We start from the raw sequence: 6,533 nt of genomic DNA, 5'->3' as shown, positions 1-6,533 counted from the left end.
TTTTTTTTTTTTTTTTTTTTTTTTAATCCTGGAGACAGAGTCTCGCTTTGTCACCCAGGCTGGAGTGCAGTGACACAATCTGGGCTCACTGCAATCTCCACCTCCTGGGTTCAAGAGTTTCTCCGGACTCAGCCTCCCGAGTAGCTGGAAACTACAGACACCTGCCACCACACTTGGCTAATTTTTGTATTTTTTGTGGAGGCGGGCTTTCACCACGTTGGCCAGGCTGGTCTCGAACTCCTGACCTCAAATGTTCCACCCACTCAGCCTTCCAAAGTGCTGAGATTACAGATATGAGCCACTGCACCTGGCCCATTCTGGCATTTTGCATTACAATAAATAAGCAAGTAAATCACTCTTTTTTTATTTTTATACTTTCAAAGGGGAGCGAAACACTCTCTGATACTTTAATGTTTGAAATATCTTTTCCCTAAGGTTAACTTTTTTCCCAAATTAAAATTCTTTATTGTATATTCAGTTGCTTAGATTTGATCCAAATCTCTTATTAATTGAGCGCATACCTTGTTCTGGGCTCTATCACACATGTATTATTTTATTAGTTTTCTTATTTGAAATTGCATTCAATGTGATGTGGTTATTAAGAGGTGATATTAATTAGTCACTACAGCCATCGCCAGAATGTCCTCTCCTTTCTACCTCATTTTCCAAGAGACATGAATCCTACAGTTGGATTCTCAATAATGCATCATTTCCTTAACAGGGCAATTTTTAAAATTTAAATGATTCCGTGGCTGGAATTAGATTTTCGTAAGGTCAAAGAGTCCAGATAATTTGAAGAAAAAAAATGTAGCCAGGAAGCTGGATTTCGCAGTCCAAATCTATGGGCTACTAGTCTGCCTTGTTTCAAATTAGGACACAGTCCCATTAGGTACGCAGTCCAATCAAGACCTGATATACAGTCGGAGCAGCAGGAATGGCTCTGAGCTTTCCAAGTAGAAAATTATAAACCAGCAGCAGAGAGCAGTATGGAGCCATTTTTAAAACCAGAAAACCAGGAAGGCGAGCCAAAGAGCCCAGAAAGGGCTGGGGGAGGGGAAAGAAAAGGTCCAAAAGCTGTCCAAGGTCTTGATTACATTTTCTCTTTATATATGCATTTTTTTCCTATATAGATAGCAGGGCCATGCTCTGGAGGAAAATTCATAAATATCTTTTCCTCCTGATCTTGTTGCTTACTTTTTCTTCAGGTGTGTATATGTGTGTGTGTGTGTGTGTGTGTGTGTGTGTGTTTAGTATGTACACGCACCTATCTATATAGTCATATAGTTATTTTTTAACTAGTTTTCAACCATGTTTCTAAAGAATGAATGTAGAACTAAGTAGTGTTTCCTGCAGTGCAATTCCATGCAGGATGTATTAATCGACATTTCATATGCAGCCTGGATATCCACAGCTTTCACCTTCTTAGACAAGCTTATAGATACGCTGTGTCTACATCCTGATTTCCTCTAATATTTTCTCTTCAATTCCCCTTGGTAACTCTTTGAGTTAGAGGATGTTATTATATTGTTGATCCCAGTTTGGTTGAATTTCTATCCAATTTAAATCAGGATCAAATGCAGTGTTTGAAGAGTAAGCAGAGTATGTGAACACAGAGAAAGCACTCTCTCCGGCCCTGTCATATTGTCTGTAGATGAGTGTGCCTTCATTTAATTAAATGTTCTCTTTTTTTTAAATAAACAGAAACATTGATTTATGCCAGTGCCCTGTCTGCAAATGACACAATCTGCCGTTCTTGTTTCTCCACCATCATCATGAAATGCCAACCTTTGAGTCACATTAGCCTTGGGCATCCAATATAGGTGATCTTTTTAAAAAGCCAGGGCTTTTCTTTGCTGTTTTCAAAGTCTGTCTGGATAATTGCGTCTGCTTGTGTGTGTGTGTGTGGACAGGAAGGGTTAGTGTCAAAAGAAATGGAGGCTCCGAGAAACTAGATTAAGCATTTTTCATAATAGAACTCTGCTGTCTGGTGCTCAGTTTATTGCTCTCTTGATTACTAGGCATTGTTTGGCAAGAGATGGGTCAGGAGAGTTGCGAGGCTTGTCTTTTCCACCGGGGAATCTTAAAGAACAGCCCAAATTTCTCAGTGATGGGAGTGAATTAAAAGGTTATGCCACTCCTTCAGGCCACCTTCTGACCATGTAAGCACTGGACAGCTTTTCCAACAAGTGAAATTTCAGAACAAAAACAGATCATCTCCTAAGGCACGTATACTTGGATTTTAAAGAAAGATGCCATGGCATTTTCTATCAAGAAGGTTAAACTCATAGGATTATATGAAAACACTCATTTTACCCTGGCTAACCTGTAAAGATTTCATTTTGCTTCATTTATCTTCTCTCTTACCCTATGCTAAACCATCCCTGGCTTCGATGAAAGAATCATGTCTCCATTCATTTCCTATCTTGCTGAATTGCCTTCACATTTCCTATCATCTGCACATAATCCTATTCTCTCCATTATTGTCTTAATACCAAGAACAGCACAAGATAATGGATAGGCACTGTAATAACAGCGTGGCCTGTAGGAGCCCCTCGAGGGAAATATCTTTGATGCTGGTGGAATATTAATGCATTCTAGGTCCCTGATCTTCCTCTTTCACTTCATCTTCTGTTTTCTAAACTACATAATGACTTTCATATACATGACAAAAGCATTAGAACAGAAAAAGCCTCATTGATGAGCAGCAGGGCTGTATGATATTAAGGAGTCCTATTCTTACTTCTTTGTACAATTTTTGACCACCATCTGAGATTGTATGTGCAGGTAATTTCCGATTTGAATAGATACTAGTGTAAAGAAGCATAATCATATTGTGTTAATGCAAATGCCCATCAAAAGCACTGCATGAAAATAAATTAAAATATAATTCTTCAATAATGCATTTGTCCATAGGATGATTTTGGACATATTAAAAACAAACACCTTGATATCACTTAGACAAGGGAGTGAATTGTTTCCTAGGAGGCTAATCGTCAGCAGATTATGAATGGGACAGTAAATCAAAGCCGCCTATATTAAACCTTATAGATTGGGTTATAGTTATAATTTGTTGTACATAATTTTTCAATAAGAGGGAAAGAATTGATTTTTTTTCTAAGCATAAATAGTAGAGCCAAAGAAAATTCGGTAGCAAATTAAAAAAAATAGAATGTTGGGGGAAAATGCCTTAGTAGCATGAGGACAATAGCCTTGATTGTGTAAAAAGTAAAGTAGAGGTTCTTCTTCAATGACTTCCCTCTCCATCTAAATAGGAATAAATATTAACTTCTCTCAGAAGCAAAATTTATTCAAAGACCTGTGCTAACATTCTTAAATATCTGCTAGCTGTAATAAGGAAATCAGTGTACTTTATGTTCTTAGCTGCCACAATTTAGCCTAAATATTTGCCCTGGCATGCTTAGACTGGTCTGAGGAGGGATTAGGTCATAGCCTGTTCCTCTTCCTTATTTTAAAGTGTTTTTATCTTTCTCGGCATTCCACAAGTTACTTCCTCCTTCCTTTGTTCTCCTCTACCTTTGCCTCTTTTAAACAGTTCTAAGTTGCTAGCCAATCAGGACAAACACAGAATGTGAGGTCCCATTCCAGCCAATGGAAACCGGATACAGCAGTAGAGTGGACACGTCAGGTTATAAATGACCCTGTCTCCTTTGTTTGGTGCACTCTTGTGGCAAAACTGCTGGCAAGTGTACCCTTTCTGCAGGAAGTAAAAATGGCCTCACTAAATAAATGTTCAAGCGGTATTTCTTTATGGCACTGGGGAACAAGCATTTCAAACAATTGCTTTAGGTGATGTGAATGTCCTCAACAACCTGCAAGAAACAAAACTTTTGAAACTCCACCTTCTTTCTTCTTTCCTATTTTGCTTATGTACTAGTGGCCGTTGTACTGTGTGCAAATCTGTATATGAGTAAGCTGGGATGCTTGTAAAAAGGATGTCTGACCAAGTTACATTGAAAAGGGATACACAGAAAACACCCCAGACATTGTCTTCTCCTTTCAAAAGGCAGATCACAAAGCTTGTATTTCTGTATGAAGCAAACTAAGAAAGTTGGTTGTGAAGGCTTTTACTTTTGTGGATGATTTTCCTTCTACTTAAATGACATAATAAGGGCTGGTATCTGAATTTCTGTGTTGCAATACTGTTTTTAGTAATTCTATAAAAAGTCCACTGGATAGGGTTGCAGGTGTTTTTGTTTTTCTTTTTGAGTCAGCAAACATTTATTAAGCATTTTCTGTTTTAGGTACAGTGTTAGGCAGCTGGTTGAAAAAAATGATCACTATAGACTTGTTTCTTCTGGTCTCAGGCAGCTCACACTCTAGTATCTAATGGACAAAAGGAACATTCTTTTTTTGTTATTATTGGGCAGAAAAATACATTATGTGGCAGGAAGTGTGTTAGACATATGGAAGGATATCAAATTAAGCAAAATATGGTTCCTTTTATTTCCCAAAATATTTTCAGTTGGTAAAAGAGGCACTTGTGTCACCTACAGTCTTAATATGGGGTTAAACATAAAATGTGTTTAAGAGAGGTACAAGCAAAGTTCTGGGAGGTCTGGAGGAGAGGAGGATAACTTCAGGCTTGAGAAATGAGTGGAGAGACTTTGCCATACAAATATTCAATTACAAGGTTCTGTAGAATTTAAATGAAAGAGAAAATTGAAGGTGAAGTGGAGGGATATTTAGGTGAAGGAAATGACATGAACAAAAACATAAAATGGATGTTTCAGAAACTGATCTAAATGGATGAGGAATTAGAACACAGTGCGGGATGTGATTGTTTGATTCCAGATGGTAGAACCTCTGAGATTTGGTATATTTTCAGTCAGGAGAAGGGAATCATTGAAAGATTCTGTTCACTGGAGCGTGATTAGCAGATGAGGAACCTGACAGTGCTGTGTAGCTTGTGCAGAATGAAGGGGCTACTTGAGTTGGAATAACCAGTTGGGACGTCTTCAAAGCAAGGCAGATGAGAAACCTAAAAAGCTCAAACATAGAGATCTAGTAGAAGAGCTAAATGCAGTGATGCCAAAACAACAACAATCACATAAGATGCTTCACTATTTTATAATGAAAAAATAGTGAATAAAAGAAAGCTCAAACAGGACTCTTAAGAAAGTAATACTAAAAGCAATAGTTCTGGAATTTGTGTGAGTTGCTCTTGAAAGTGTGAAAATCAGCATTGGGATGGAAGAGGAGGCTTCAGAGAGCACTGTGATGTATTTTCTCATTTGCAGGTTGTTAATCCCTTGGAAAAAGGGAGAGAACTTCCTTGTTTCTTTTCCCAGGAGTGCTGGTTCTCAGAAAAGCTGTGTCTTAATTCAGTTTATAAGGCTTCATCAAAAGCTGGCTTGGTAGCCATGAAAGGGGCCCTGTCTCCAGGGAGTAGACCAGAGTTAATCTAAAATTCTCAGCTCCAAGTAAAAAACTAGTGCTTATATAAACCTATGATATACCTCTCTGATTACTTTAACTTCCTATAAAAATAGCATAGTGATTACTATTTAGTACATTTAGGAGTGTGGAAGAGGTCAATGATGGACTGAGACAGTGAAGCTTCTTTAAAACATGTCTTTAAGAAGAAAGAGTATTTAACACGCAACTTCATGTAGCTGAACTCTAGAAACTGGAGTTCATCACTTTAAAATCCATTAGGGATAATATTATTGCATTTACTTGATATTTTTCCCTTTATGAGTCCTGCCTTGTGACCTAGATAGACGTCATTTGTAATATGAGTGATAATGGAACTAAATGCTTAAGACTATGCATGGTATTTTTAACTTGGCTTGATAGCAAAACGTTAAAAAAAATCTTTCATTGCCAGTGCTAAATGCTTTCCTTTTTAGATAACCTTGTCTCACCCACTTTTACAGTGTCAGAGTGATAAGAAGGACTGGCCATTCCCTACTGGGGTAAGAGGACACCCAGCTTTGTTCTTACTTTCCCTTTCTCCTTTCTAACTGTACCTGGAAAAGTAAGGCATAGCTTAGATTCTGCTGCCTGTCAGAAAAGCTTCGTTCTTTCCCTCTCTCTCCTCTTTGGTGGTATGGCTCCCACAGGGCAGCTAGTTCTGGAGGGCTCACTATTTAGCATTCATGGATTAAGCCTCAATTCTCATAATTGTCCTATAAGGCAGATTCAATTATCATTATCCTTATTTTAAAAATGAGGAGCCTGAGATAAGTAGAGGTAAAGTCACTTGCCCAAAGTTACACATTAAAAAGTGCCTGAACTTGATTGGGGGGTGGAGCAAGATGGCTGAATAGGAACAGCTCCAGTCTCCAACTCCCAGCGCGAGCGACACAGAAGACCGGTGATTTCTGCATTTTCAACTGAGGTACTGGGTTCATCTCACTAGGGAGTGCCAGACAATTGGTGCTGGTCAGCTGCTGCAGCCCGACCAGCGAGAGCTGAAGCAGGGAGAGGCATCCCCTCACCTGGGAAGTGCAAGGTGATAGGGAATCCCTTTTCCTAGCCAGGGGAACTGAGACACACAACACCTGGAAAAT

The sequence above is a fragment of the Mandrillus leucophaeus genome, unplaced genomic scaffold, assembly GCF_000951045.1.
Source record: "Mandrillus leucophaeus isolate KB7577 unplaced genomic scaffold, Mleu.le_1.0 Scaffold397, whole genome shotgun sequence".
NCBI classification, from domain to species: Eukaryota; Metazoa; Chordata; class Mammalia; order Primates; family Cercopithecidae; genus Mandrillus; species Mandrillus leucophaeus.
The sequence above is the reverse complement of the archived record's forward strand: the minus strand, read 5'-3'. Positions refer to the sequence as shown.